Source organism: Suricata suricatta, chromosome X, assembly GCF_006229205.1.
Source record: "Suricata suricatta isolate VVHF042 chromosome X, meerkat_22Aug2017_6uvM2_HiC, whole genome shotgun sequence".
Lineage (NCBI taxonomy): Eukaryota > Metazoa > Chordata > Mammalia > Carnivora > Herpestidae > Suricata > Suricata suricatta.
In genome coordinates this window covers 5,605,401-5,619,261 of record NC_043717.1, presented here as the reverse complement: position 1 = coordinate 5,619,261, position 13,861 = coordinate 5,605,401, and the positions used below count along the sequence as shown (strand labels likewise).

Sequence of the window (13,861 nt, the reverse complement as noted above, 5' to 3'; positions counted from 1 at the left end):
GGGGGGGCTGGGGCGGGAGCGGCGGCGGCGGCGGCGGCGGCGGCGAAAGAGGGCGGGACGGCGGGAGGGACCGGCACGGGCAGTGACCTCGGCCGTTGGAGGGGGAGGCGGAAGAGCGGCCAGCGCGCCGACCCCGGCCGGGGGGACTGCAGGGGAGCCGCCTCCGCCGCCCCCTCCCCCACGGGGGGGGGAGTGCGCCCCAACTCCCCCAGTCTGTCCCCTCCCCCACGGCCGGGGGAGGGCGACCGCGTCTATTCGGCCCCGCCCCTGAGCCCTTGGGGGGGGGCGCGTCCCAAACCTGCCCCTCCCCCACAGCCGGGGGAGGGGCCTCCAGGCCCGCCCCTCCCCCCATGGCGACGGGGGTGAGAGTCCGCTCCCCCAAGCAGGTTCTAGAGGAGCCCCGCGTCCTAATCCGTCCCCTCCCCCACGATGGGGAACCTGCGACCCGGCACAGCCCTCCACCCTAAGCTCTGCCCTCCCCCCCACGCCAAGAGTGGGTGAGGGGAACCCGGGCCTCTCCCTTTCCCAGTGGCTTCTCTGGGAGATGAAGGGAACCCGGGCCTACCCCCACGCAGTCCCATTCCCAAACGCAGCCTTTCTCCCACTGCCTAGAGGGTACAGGAACCCGGGCCACCACCCCCGCGGTTTCCAGGGGGGAGGGAAACACAAGCCACTTTAGAGTGTTCCCCTCCCCCACCTCAAAGCCGCAGCTACTCTGCTGCCCTAACAGCCCGCTGCAACCTGCCCGAGGGGGCATCTCCAAACCGGCGGCTTAGAATACACCCCAAAGGCCTCTTCCCTCTCCCAAAAATGTGGGGGCTCAGGCGGAGCCTCGACCTTTGCAAAACACCTCCCAGGAAAAGCCAGAAATGCTTGTGGAGAAAGAAACTCATACACACGGAGGAGGAGGCCAGGACCTCGGGTGCGAGGGACTTCTGGAGTTGGGGGTACCTGAGTCCCCAGGCCTTCTCACTCCCGACCCCCACCCCACCCACAGGCTTTGCAAAGGGTTTTCTGTTGCAGAGGCTTACTTGCCCTAGCCCCAGTGTATTAAAGTCCTCAGGGCTCTTTCCTCCCCTCCTGTTTGGAGACCCCGGCCCACCACTCGCGTCCTTAATTCAATTAATCGGATAACCGCACCCACCACCCAGCACTTCGGGGTATGTTTTGTTGAATATTTTAAGATAAGTTTGCCCCTCCCTTTGGGGTATAATGAGCTTTGCTCTAAGAGCCTAGTACACTCAGCATTTTAAACCGTAACCTCACTTGCTCCTTTCTGGGACACTAGACCATTTGTTGTTCAGGTTGTTGGGGGAAGGGGGTCCCCCAGGTGACTTTTTAAGGGGCTGGACCGCCACCAAAAAGGCGGACCTAAAAATCACCCTGCCAAATACTGCTGTAAAACGTCAATGATGTAAAAACGACTGTTGCTACACCATTATTAGAGCACATCAATAAAAAATACACACTTACACAGTCTCCATAATTGTGAATCAGCAGAATAGATTGTGTCTTATTATGTACCAGTTGCTATTCAAGACCCCCCAAAAGGACGTGGTGGGGCCTTCCCTTGAGCCTGCCCTTGGTTGCTCCCCGGCTCCCTGGGCTTGTGCGGACTGATGCTGAGGTATTACATGCAATCGAAAAACCAAGGGTGCAATTGAAAGCTCGAGCAAGCTCATGATGCAACCCTGCCCGGGTTACACGTGCTTCCCTTCCCCCACCGCCTGCTGGTGGGAGTGCTGCGTTTTTTCCGCCTGTAGGGTCACATTGTGGTTGATTGATTCTCCTTTCGCCTTGCTCAGTCATTCAGATTTGGAAAGTAAATAACAAGTTGACATCATTACAGCTCTCGGCTTTACGGGGACGCGGCCCTCGGTTACCGCACACTCTCGAGTAGCCGCGCAGCCAAACCGGCCCTCTGGCTTGCTAGCCGTGTCTGTCGTTAGCTGCTTGGAAATTCCAAACTAAACCTGATGAGAAGGCCTCTTTGTATGTTTTGACTAGTTGGCAGGTGCCAATCATTTAAAGTACAGGAAAGTGGTGGAAATCCTCACTCTAAACTACCACCAGTGTTAGCCAATTTTCACAGCTGGTCTTCGGTAACTAACAAAGCTTGTGAGCTCAGAATCCCATCTTGTCTCTTTGGTAACGTCCCAAAGGTCTTCTTGCAAATTAGGAGCCTGGCTTCTCCAAAGCCCCCGAAGGGACTTTGTTAGGCCTCCGACAGGAAAATAGACGGCCTACGTTTATCATGATATCACTGAAGTTCCCCTTTCTGAAATACCAGAGGGGTGGTAGGTAGGTGGCAAATTAGACTATTTTATTTGATGTGTTTTTCAGGTTTTTCAAATGTGCGTCCTATAAGGTGGGAGGGAGCAAGGAAAACAGGAAATAAAGTAGTGCAGAAGAGGAGCTATTGCACTGTGATAAAAGTGAAGGTTAATAGGGGGGCCGCCAGCAACAATGATTCCAGCCGGGATCCAGAGCACAGGATCTATATTCCAAACACTTATTTTTGGTTGCTGACAAGAGTCTGCTTGCACCAAATGCTATCAGTATTTCCTCCTAAACAGCAGCCAAAATTTTCATTAAAAGGCGGAAGGAGCCCACACAAATCGGCTCAATTAATTTGGCAAAGGAGCAAAGGCATTTTAATGGAGAAAGAACATCCTTTTTAACAAATGGTTCTCCAACAATTGGACATCCATATGCAAAAAAAATAATCTAGTCATAGACCTTAATGCTTTTCACAAAAAACTCAGTCGAAATGAATCACAGGTCTAAATGTAAAAGGCAAAACTATAAACCGTGTAGGAGATAACAAAGGAGGAAATCTACATGACCTTGGGATTAGCAATGAGGTTTTTTTTTTTAATGTTTATTTTTGAGAGAGAGAGAGAGCATGAGCAAGAGAGAAAGACAGTGAGAGAGGAAGACACAGAATTCAAAGTCGGCTCCAGGCTCTGTGCTATCAGTGCAGAGCCCAACACAGGACTCGAACTCACGACCTCCAAGATCATGCCCGGAGCCAAAGTCAGACGCTTAACCAGCTGAGGCACCCAGGGGCCCCAGCAATGAGTTTTTAGATACAACATCCAAAGCATGATCTATGAAAGAAAAAAAAATGATAAGTTGAATTTTGTCAAAATTTAAAACCTCTGATCTACGAAAGCCACTGTTAACAGAATGAAGAGACGAAAGATAGACTGGGAGAAAATATTTGCAAAATCCATCTCTGATAAAGGATTGTATCCAAAATATACAACGAACTCTCAGAACTCAACAACAAGAAAACAGCCTAATTTAAAAATAGGCAACATGGGGTGCCTGGATGGCTCAGCCGGTTAAGCGTCCAGCTTCGGCTCAGGGCATGATCTCACAGTTCGTGGGTTCGAGCCCTGCATCAGCTCTGTGCTGACAGCTAGCTTGGAGCCTGCTCCGGATTCTGTGTCTCCCTCTCTCTCTGACCCTCCCCTGCTTGCGCTGTCTCTCTCTGTCTCTCAAAAATAAATAAATTTTTAAAAATTAAAAAAAATAGGCAACATATCTGGAAATCTCTCACCAAAGAGATATGCAAATGGAAAATAAGCATATGAAAAGATGCTAAACAAATAGCACTAGGAAATTGCACATTGAAACAAAATACCCTCAAACATCTATTAAAGTAGCGCCCAAGTGACCCAAAAAAATGGCAAGGCCAAACGCTAACGGGAATTTCCCTATGTTCAGGGTAGAATGCAAAATGGTATGGCCGCCGTGGAATACAGTTTAGCATTTTCCAAACGCCGGACATAGTCTTACCATATAATTCAGCACTGTGCTCCTAAACATTTAGCCAACTAAGTTGGAAACTTTTGTCTACACAAAACTGGCACCGTACGCCATGGGAACATTTGTAGCAGCTTTAGTGACAATCTCCAAACACAGAAAGCCGCCAGGATGCCCTTCAGTAGGTGATTGGATAAGATAAACTGTGGGACAATCATGCAACGGAATGTTCTTCAGCAATAAAAGGAAATGAGCTATCAAGCCTTGAAAAGAGATGGAGGAACTTCACATACATGTTACTAAGGTGAAAGGAGCCAATCTGAAAGGGCTGTACGCTATATGATTCCAACTCAGTGACACTCTGGAAAAGGCAAAACTGAAAAGATCGGTGGTTCTGGGGATGGATGGGGAGTGACGGGCAGGTGCAGCACAGGGCATTTGGGGAGCAGGAAAACTATTCCATACCGTAACAGAGAATGCACCATGTTTTACATTTGTGTAAACAGTAGGAACTACACAACACAGAGTGAACTCTAATGTTCTGAACTCTGAACTGTGGGTTTTATCGGAGCTCCTGGGTGGCTCAGTGGGTTGAGTCACCAGCTCCTGATCTCGGCTCATGTCATGATGATGAGGTTTGTGGGATTGAGCCTGACGGGGCAGAGCCTGTTTGGGATATTCTCTCTCTCTCTCTCTCTCTCTCTCTCTCTCTCTCTCTCTCTGTCCCTCCCTAATGGCTCTCTATCTCTCAAAACAAGTTAATTGGGAATCTGGGTGGCTTAGTCGTTTAAGCATCAGGCTTCAGCTCAAGTTATGATCTCGTGGTTCATGGGTTTGAGCCCCGTTTGGGCTCTGTGCTAACAGCTCAGAGCCTGGAGCCTGCTTCGGATTCTGTGTCTCCCTCTCTCTCTCTGCCCCTCCCCTGCTCACACTCCGTCTCTCAAAAATGAATAAAATAAAAAGTAGGAAGACGTATCAAACTTCTCAGGAGACTTCCTGTCCACTTTTCATTGACTCTAGTGTCCAATTTCCCCCAGGCTCATCTGACTTGCAGAGATTCCTAACACATAGACTTGGAGTCCGTGCTCACCGCGTCTTCCCTTATGAAACGATGAGGGGGCACGGGTGCTGTCCACTTCACATATCAGCCTCAGGCCTTTCTCTGCCCTGGGGTTTGCTTCCCATCTTCCTTGGACGGACCGGACCTAAACTAGGAAGGGAGCTGGGTTGCAGCAGGTGGTGGGGGTAGCGTGCAAGGTGTTACTTGGAGAGGGAAACGGGAACACAGGGGACACAGAGGTCCATCACTTGCTGTGGACGTGAGATGAGGTGAGGGACACCCCCTTCGCTCCCCTTGATCTGGGGAGGTCCCAGTCCTATTTACTTATTTATTTTAGTGTTTATTTATTTTTGAGAGAGAGACAAAGAGAGAGACTGTGTATGAGCAGGGGAGGGGCTGAGACAGAGACACAGAATCTGAATCAGGCTCCAGGCTCTGAGCTGTCAGCACAGAGCCCGACGCAGGGCCCAAACCCACAAGCTGTGAGATCATGACCTGAGCCAAAGTTGGATTCCCCTCCAATCCTTTTTTTAATAAAGTCATATGTGGAAGCCCTTGGCCTCAGTAGTATCTTAGAATTAACTCTGTTTGGAGATATACCCTTTAAAGTGGTAAGTATGTTAAATGCACTCATAAGGGTGTGCCTTTATCCAATGTGACCAATGTGACTGGTGTCTCTGTAAGCAAAGTTGAGGGTAAAGGGCCATCTCCGCATCCAGGAGACAGGCCCCAGGAGAAGCCAACGCTGCTCACACCTGGATTGTGAACTTCGAGCATCCAGGATTGTGAGAAAATAAACTTCTGTTTATTCTGTTACATACACCAGCTCTAGCAGACTCATGCCTGTGAGTTGTTGCGATTTCCGGGGCTGTTCTTGTGTTATTGTTGTTGTTTTTCCATTTGGCTTATCGAGTTCAGTTCACATCAGTTCAATACTGAGAACACCTTGCACTTGGTACAGGGTGTCCGTGCGGGATATTGGATCTGATCCTCCCGGTGACACTGAGGGCAGGGATTTTTTTAACGTCATTTATTGTGAAGTTGGCTAACATACAGTGTAGACAGTGTGCTCTTGGCTTCGGGAGTAGAGTCCCATGATTCATCGCTTCCATACAACCCCCAGCACTCATCCGGACACGTGCCTTCCTCTGTGCCCGTTACCCACGTTCCCCGCCCCCCCTGCACCCCCTCCCTCCCACCCTCAGTATGCTCTCTGTATTAAGAGTCCCTTATGGTTTGCTTCCCTCTCCTTCAAACCATTTTTCCTCTTTTGGGGGGGGCAGGGATTTTGATCACCGGTAAGAGGACAAGACTAGACCTAAGATGACAAAGGACAGGCAAGGACATTTGCAAGCATCCCTGTGCCTCAGACGTTCTTTAGTAGTTCAGCGAATGTTGTTTCTCAATGCATAAAATGTTGCTTAAAATATACAAAATAATACATAGGGTTGCAAAGTAACCCACTTACGTTAGAATACAGTTATCAAAATTTTTTTAAGATTTAAAATATGGTAATACACGTGCTCCTTTCTTCAATACGTCCAGTGGTAAGCTGTAGAGACCGCTCTGCTAGCTGCTGTCGCTTCAAAATCGTGAGGAGGCCAATCTGCGTCCACTGTAACCTGCTCTAAAAATAGCTCAGACTTCTCTGGGTGACAAATTGGCAACAAATTAAAGATACTGTTAAAGCTGGTGTCAGTCATCGGAGAAGAATACGGACATTTGAGTGGTCTGAAACGCTGAGTTCCAGTTAGTTAGTGGTTAGCAGGGCTAAAACCCGGATCTTTCTCCCCTTGGGAGTTCACAGAGGCCTGGAAACCTGTCCCCGCGATCTTCCTGCCTAGAGGGGGAAAGCGGGATCTTTGTTCATCTATTGTCCCTACCTGATTCGTTCATGCCCCACCTGGGACCTCTCCCGTGGGACATGGACCACGACAGGAAGGTGAGATGAGTTTAAGGGGACACCAAAAATGTACTCAAGATAAATAATCATGGGGCACCTGGGTGGCTCAGTCGGTTAAGCATCTGACTTAGGCTCAGGACATGATCTCGCGGTTTGTGGGTTCAAGCCCCGCATCAGGCTCTGTGCTGACAGCTCAGAGCCTGGAGCCTGTTTCTGATTCTGTGTCTCCCCTTCTCCCTGCCCCTCCCTTGCTCATGCTCTGTCCCTCTCTCTCTCTGCTTCTCAACAATAAATGTTTAAAAATAATAATATAATAATGCCACATGTAAAATCAAAATTAATGCAGACAACAACAACAAACGTCCATGATGAACAAAACATCCAAATGTAAGATAAAGAAGGGACCTCACCCTGCTGGGCAGACCGTGTCAGGCCCTGGGAAGGAGCAACGACCCAGAAAGGTGAACCTCTCTGATCCTGATTGAGAGCGTCTGTTCTAGAACAGGAGTGAGCGGACCGCCGCTCCTCTACCTGTGTCGGTGCAGCCCGGGAACGAAGGGCGCCTTGGTGAAAGATTGGGAAAAAATACGATAGTGGTACCTTGTGACATGTGAAAATTCTGTGAAATCTGAATCCCAGGTCCCATGAATACAGTTCCATCGCGACACAAAAACACCCACCCCTGTGCTGCTTACAACGCCATCAGGGCAGAGTTGTGTTGGATACAAACACGATGGGCCACAAAACGTAAATCACATTTACTGGCCGGAGGGTTCCAGAAAGCTTGCGGACCCTTGTTCTTGAGAGTCTGAATGATTCAAGGCTCCTCACGTCACTTCTTAAGTTCTTCCAACGAGATTGTTTGTCTTTTTTACACTATGTTTTCAAACAATAAGAAAAGTTAAATTAAGAACCCCCCTTTTTTTTATTTAAGAAAAAGGAGGAGGACAATGGTGGTAGAAAAGAAGCACGGCTTGTCTTTGGAAGGCAAACTCCTCCTGTTTGGGGCTGTGATGGGTCCCAGAGAGCAGGGATGCGAAGCCGGGGCGCAGCCACCCACCCAGGAAGAGGAAGGTCATCAGAAAAAGAGCGAAATGAGATGTATCTTTTTTTCAATTTTTTAATGTTTACTTATTTTTGAGAGAGAGAGAGACACAGAATGTGAGTGGGGGAGGAGCAGAGAGAGAGGGAGACACAGAATCTGAAGCAGGCTCCAGGCTCTGAGCTGTCAGCACAGAGCCTGATGTGGGGCTCCAACTCATGAACTGTGAGATCATGACCTGAGCCTAAGTCAGATGCTTAACCGACTGAGCCACCCAGGCGCCCCTAGACGTACCCTGATAGCGTGCACACCGGTGAACAAAGGAAAAACTGAGATGTTAGGAGCACTCTGCTTTTTCCATCTCACAGAGTTTTCTTACAGTTTCCTCAACTTTCAAGATGACATCACCAACTAATCACCATAGCAACCCAAGGAATGGTTCTGAGCATATCCATTTTACAGAGGCGGCAAGTCGAGTCTCGGGTTAGTGCCTGTATCATTTTCCTATCCCTGGTGCAACAAAGCACCACACGCCTAGTGGCCTAAAATCAACGTGTCATGTGACCATTCTGGCAGTCGGAAGTCCTGCGTGGGTACCACAGGGTGAGTATCGGGGCTTTGGTCCTTCCAGATGCCCAGGGGGAGGTTCCATGTCCCTGCCTTTCCCAGGATCCCGAGCCCGCATTCCAGGGCCCAGGCCCTCCTGCAGGAATTGTCCTCAGGACCTGCTTCCCACCTGCTGTGCCTCCCCTCCCCCTTCTAGTTCCACAGATCTGGGTGACTACTGGGGCCAAACTGAATCAGCCTTCACCGTCTCTCCATTGCAAGGTTGTTAATTTAGTCACATCTGCAAAGTCCCTTTTAGCATGGGAGGAGTTCGAGGACATTCGGGGGTGGGCAGCCATACTCAAATGGGCTACCTTCTGCCGTCCACTGTGGACTTGCAGAAGGTCTTAGAAGGGAGAGGCGACTCAAAGCCAGCAGCTCTCATCCAAACCCCGTGGTCTTTCTAACAGAAACCTAGTTGCCTCTCGGTCAGTGAATGATTTCACAACCCACCGACCCCACCCCAAAGCGGTGACAGAAAACCCTGCCAGGCTTACTCAACAGTGCAGAGGACAGGAAAGAGTTCCAGTCCCCTCCCCCACCCCAAAGAACACACGGCCATCATAGCTACAAAATAACAGGAGATTAGAACTTTCAAAAGCCTGCCTTTTCCACTTCTCTTTTGGTAACCATATTTTGTCATAAGAAGTTACATGCTTTTCTTTCTCTCTTTGTTTCCACTTCTGCCTTGAGCCTTTAAAACTGGCTGTAGAGGACGAGCGTGGAGAGAGGCGGGTTTTATAAATAGTCCCTGCACAAACTCCTCTCCCACGTAGGGAAGCAAGACACCACACTGACAAAGAAAATCCAGCAGTTTCAAGAAAGGCACAGGTGAAACCAGGCGGAGGTGGAATATTTGCATTTTCCTGCACTGCCTTTGTCATAAAAGAATCTTTGTGATGTTGTTGTCTCTACGACAGGAACAGCCACCTGATAAGATCAGGCGTATGTCAAGCGTGTAAGCTCTGAAGTTCCCCTCCTGATGACAAACCCAAGAGGAATGATAATGTAGGTTCACACAAAAATCTGCGCGCAAATAGCTTTACTCAGAGTTGTCAGAACCTAGAAGCCCCTCAGATGTCCTTGACAGAGGACATGAGTTACATGAGCTCCATAGACCCGCACATGGAGCGCCGTGAGTCCTGACAAGGGACAGATTTGACAATGTGGATGCATCCCACATGGAATTTGCTAAGTAGAAGAAGCCATTCCCCAAGACCAACATTGTCCATGATTCCATTCACAGTATAGGACTTTTGGGAAAAGGTAAAATAGTGAGATCACTGTGTTCTGGGGCTGGGCATCAGGAAAGAGACTGACTACGGAAGGCCCTGGAGGAATTTTTGGGGAGGGTGACCAAGCTGTTCTGTATCGTGATTAGGTGCTGGGTACATCACTGTAAATGTTGGTCAAAACTCAAAGGACTGTATCCTAAAAGGGTGGACTTCACGGGGCGCCTGGGGGGCTCAGTTGGTTAAGTGTCCGACTTCAGCTCAGGTCATGATCTCACAGTTCGTGAGTTCGAGCCTCGTGTCAGCTCTGTGCTGACAGCTCAGAGTCTGGAGCTGCTTCGGAGTCTGTGTCTCCCGTTCTCTCTGCCCCTCCCCCACTTGCGCGCTCGTGTGTGCTCTCTCTCTCTCTCTCTCTCAAAAATCAATAAACATTTAGAAATTATAATAAAAATAAAAAGGTGGACTTTACACTGTGCAAATTACACCTTAACAAGATTGACACCCTGGGTGGGGATCAGTCGGTTAAGTGTCCAAGTCTTCATTTTGGCTCAGGTCTTGATCTTATGGTTTGGGAGTTCAAGCCCCGCATCACTGACACCGCGAAGCCAGTTTGGGATTCTCTCTCTCTTTCCCCCTTTCTCTTCCCCTCCCGTGCACTCTCTCTCACTCTCAAAATAAATAAATAAACTTAAAAAAATTGATTTAAAAGACAAAAAAATAAAAAAATACAAAAGAAAGAGAACTCAGAAGGTTTAAGGAATACACCGTAAAAAATGAAGTTAGACCCCGGGGCTCTTCTGCAGTACCTGTGTAAGGACAGCTTTCTATTTGTTGTTATTTAAGTTAGATCACAGCCATTTGATAAGATCAAAAATATGTTATGTAAAGTTCTTAAAATGTCCCTGAGGGAGTGGGGAAGGGTAAGATCATTTTAATGTACTTCTGAGGTAATAATGAGAATGAGTCACATTTCTGTAAGTAACTATTTCAGATAACCCTCCCCCAACCCCCGGAGACCACAGCGGGGCAGAGCCCTCAACCACCCAGGTGTGGGGCTGACCTGAGCAGACACAGGCTTCTGGAGGAGTGATCTGAGCAGCGTGCAGGAGCGCAGAGGTAAGGAATGCTTTCTAGAACGGGGAATCAAGAAGTCTGCTCTCCAAAGGCTAGTTTGCCTTTGCATAGATCCCGTTGGATGACTAAAATAGCTTCTCCAAATGAGTAGATAATTCCAAGGTGGTTTGAATTTTTAAGATGTTAAAGTTTTACCCAGAAGAAAAACAAAAGAAGAAAATGAGAAAGTTTCCTAGGTGAGCTGAGCGTAGGTGAGCTGCTGGTGGCCAGCAATCACGTCCTATCTTACAGCCGCCTCTGTCTTCATATGGACTTCTTCCCTGTGTGTGTGCGTGTGCAAATCTCTGTCTCTTTCCCCCAAACGAACACCAGTCGTTGGATTTACGACCTACCCTGATCCAGTATGGCCTCACCTGAACTTGGCTGCATCTGCAAAGACTGCATTTGCAATGAAGGTCACTCTCACAGGTGCCCGGGGTTAGGAGATTTTGGAGGGCACGCAATTCCACCCATGACAGACCCGGATGTAAATGGTGCTGTGGGGGAAGTTTCTAGCTGTGAGGAAGGTCTGTAATCCGTGGACTGAAAGCAGGGGAGATTCCTCACACAATCAGGTACAAGTTCTTCAGAGCAGGGCTGTGGTTACCCCGAAAAGAAGAAATTGCTCCTGGGGACAGCAGTTTCTATCAGTTTCAGAGAGAATTCAAGCCCGCCCTTAGGAGGCATCTAGCCAGCCCCTACCAGGGCGTGAGCCAATTCCTTGCAATAACTCTCTTAGCTTGTGTCCTCTATTAGTTCGGTTTCTCAGCGTGAACCCTGACCGCTCTATCAAGATGGAAAAATTGCCTTGAATCTATCAGATTTGCACACCTACGATTACAGAGCCTATTGGCAGCCATAAAGCAAGAAAACACAAATTCCTTATTTGCAGCAGTAAATTGCATGAAAATGCTTGTAATGTGCCTTGACTATAATCCAACAGATTGTGGGTGAAAATACCAAGGCGTTTATGAAGACAACCAGAAACAAATCATCTTCACAGCTAAAAAATGAAAGTGGCGGTAAATGCGTTCGCAAACGCCATCACTTGTATTTCTGAGTCACTGGGTTCAGATCACGCAGAACCTCGCCTCTGAAAAGGCAGCTCAGCATCTTGGTTCTGCGCTGACACGAGTTGGGGGTTCCCTGCAGTTTCCCGCTGGACAGGAGGGTCCTCTGGGATGGGCTGGCCGTCGGGGCGGGACCTAGGGCTTTTGCAAAGAGGAGGGTGGATGAGACCCCAAGAGAGGGACACAGGAGGGCAGTGGGGGTGGGGGGGCGGATGCCTACGTGGCCAGCAGGCAGGATGCGAGGGATGGCCACACTGAAAAGCCACATGCTGGAAGCTTCTTTTCCTTTTCCTTTTTTTTTTTTTTTTTTTTTTTGGTGCAAGCAGGTGGTTTTATCAAAGCCCGCGGACAGGACCCACGAGTGGCGTCCACCATTCTGTTCCTGCGGCATCCTGCCCACCGGGGCCGCCAAACAAACCTCCTCAGCCCGGGCGGCTTGGGTTTCTGTCGTGGAGGCTGGGATTCAAATGCAAGGTGTCAGCAGGGCCCACTCCTCCTGAGGCCCCTCTCCCCGCCGTGTAGATACCACGTCTCACCTGGCCGTCTGGGTCCTAATCCCTTCTTACCAGGACACCAGCCCTGTGGGATCAGGGCCCATCCTACTGACCTCGTTTCCCCTGAATCATCTCTTTAAAGACCTTATGTTCAAATTCGGCTACATCCTGAGGTGCTAAGGCTTAGGGTTTCCATGGATGCTCCTCGGTGGGGGGCAGGGGGCCTGTAACATATGGGACGTCCAGCGGCAAATCCTGGGAGACACAAAGCAGATTAGTGGGCCCCGGGGGCTGGGGGAGGGGCAATGTGGCAGGACTGCTCACGGACACCGCGTTTCTCTTTGAAGTGAGGGAGATGTTCTGGAACCAGATGATGGTCACACACCCCTGCAAATGTAGGAAAACCTACTGACCGGGACACGTTGAAAGGATGAGTGTAACATGTGCGTGAATTACACCTCCATAAAGCAGGTAGAAGCCACCACCGAGCTCCCCGACGAACACAAACCGTGAGGGGGTAGAGGTAAAGAAGGGAGAGAGCGAGGCACCGGTTGTGAAGGATCTGGGGAGGACACGGAAGTTCCCCTTTCGTGACCCGTGCTTGTCACAGTTTTGCAGGCAGGCTGGCCGCCCACCCCCGGATTCCACGACAGGTGCTTACACGGGACCTTGACCTTCCTTTCTGTGTGGCACGCACAGCGTCACCGCACCCAGACCCACGCCGCACGCTGCCCCGCGCCCTCGCACCGCCTGGTCACCATGTCACACTGTGGCTTCCAGGGGCCCCGGACCGCACTGCTCATCAGCCCCGCCGGGGCCCTGCTGCTGGTGCGCGGACCGCCCTGTGGGTAGAAGACAGGAGGCTCTTCCCACCTCCGTGTGGGGTCCTCCCTCGTTGGGGTGCCGCCCGTGCACAGTAGGGAGGGAGCCGCACGCCAGGCCCCCGGCCACTCCGCGCCCACAGCGTCCCCTCTCCCCAGACGGCCTCTGCTCATTGACAAGCGTCCCGAGGGGTGGCGGACAAAATGGTGCCAGTGGGGAGCCCGCAGTCCCCAGTAAAAGCATTTAAAAATGAAGAAGGTACAGCTCTGGCTTGGACAGGGCTTTCGTGCTCTGCACACCGCCGACTAGGACAGGGTCGTCTCTGAGGGGGCGTGGGGCCATCCTGTGCATTGGAAGGGGGCTAGCAGCAGTCTCTACTCGCTGGAAGCCTGGAGGACACGTCTCTGTCTGCGGGCATTGCTAGGTGTCCCCTGGGGCACCATTGCCCCGTGAGAGCCGCTGCCGCCTCCTCGGTGGCCGAGGGGCCTCCCGTGTTGTGTTCCCAGGGCTTCTCATCCCCAAGGCTGAGCGGACGTTCTCAGCTCCTACCACCCTGTGTGCGCAGGGGACAAGACAGTGCGAGCATTGCCTGTCCTCGCCCACCAGGGAAACCCTCTCTGCGTTTGTGGCTTCTAATGGCTACTTTGTCACAGATGTTATATATATATATTTGACCTTGACTTGTGACCAAGCTGCCAGAAGAAGATGTATCATTGCAGTCCCTGCACTGGACCCAGCAGCCTCAGGA

The 13,861-nt window shown here is 50.4% G+C and overlaps 1 long non-coding RNA gene across 1 annotated transcript; it reads left to right on the top strand.

Annotated features, from left to right (window-relative positions):
* The first annotated feature begins 10,615 nt into the window (after nucleotides 1-10,615).
* On the top strand, nucleotides 10,616-13,341 carry LOC115284336. The gene is made up of 4 exons (XR_003905163.1): nucleotides 10,616-10,730; nucleotides 12,124-12,271; nucleotides 12,639-12,814; nucleotides 12,902-13,341. It is a non-coding gene; the product is annotated as an uncharacterized LOC115284336 (long non-coding RNA).
* The last annotated feature ends 520 nt before the right edge of the window (nucleotides 13,342-13,861 follow it).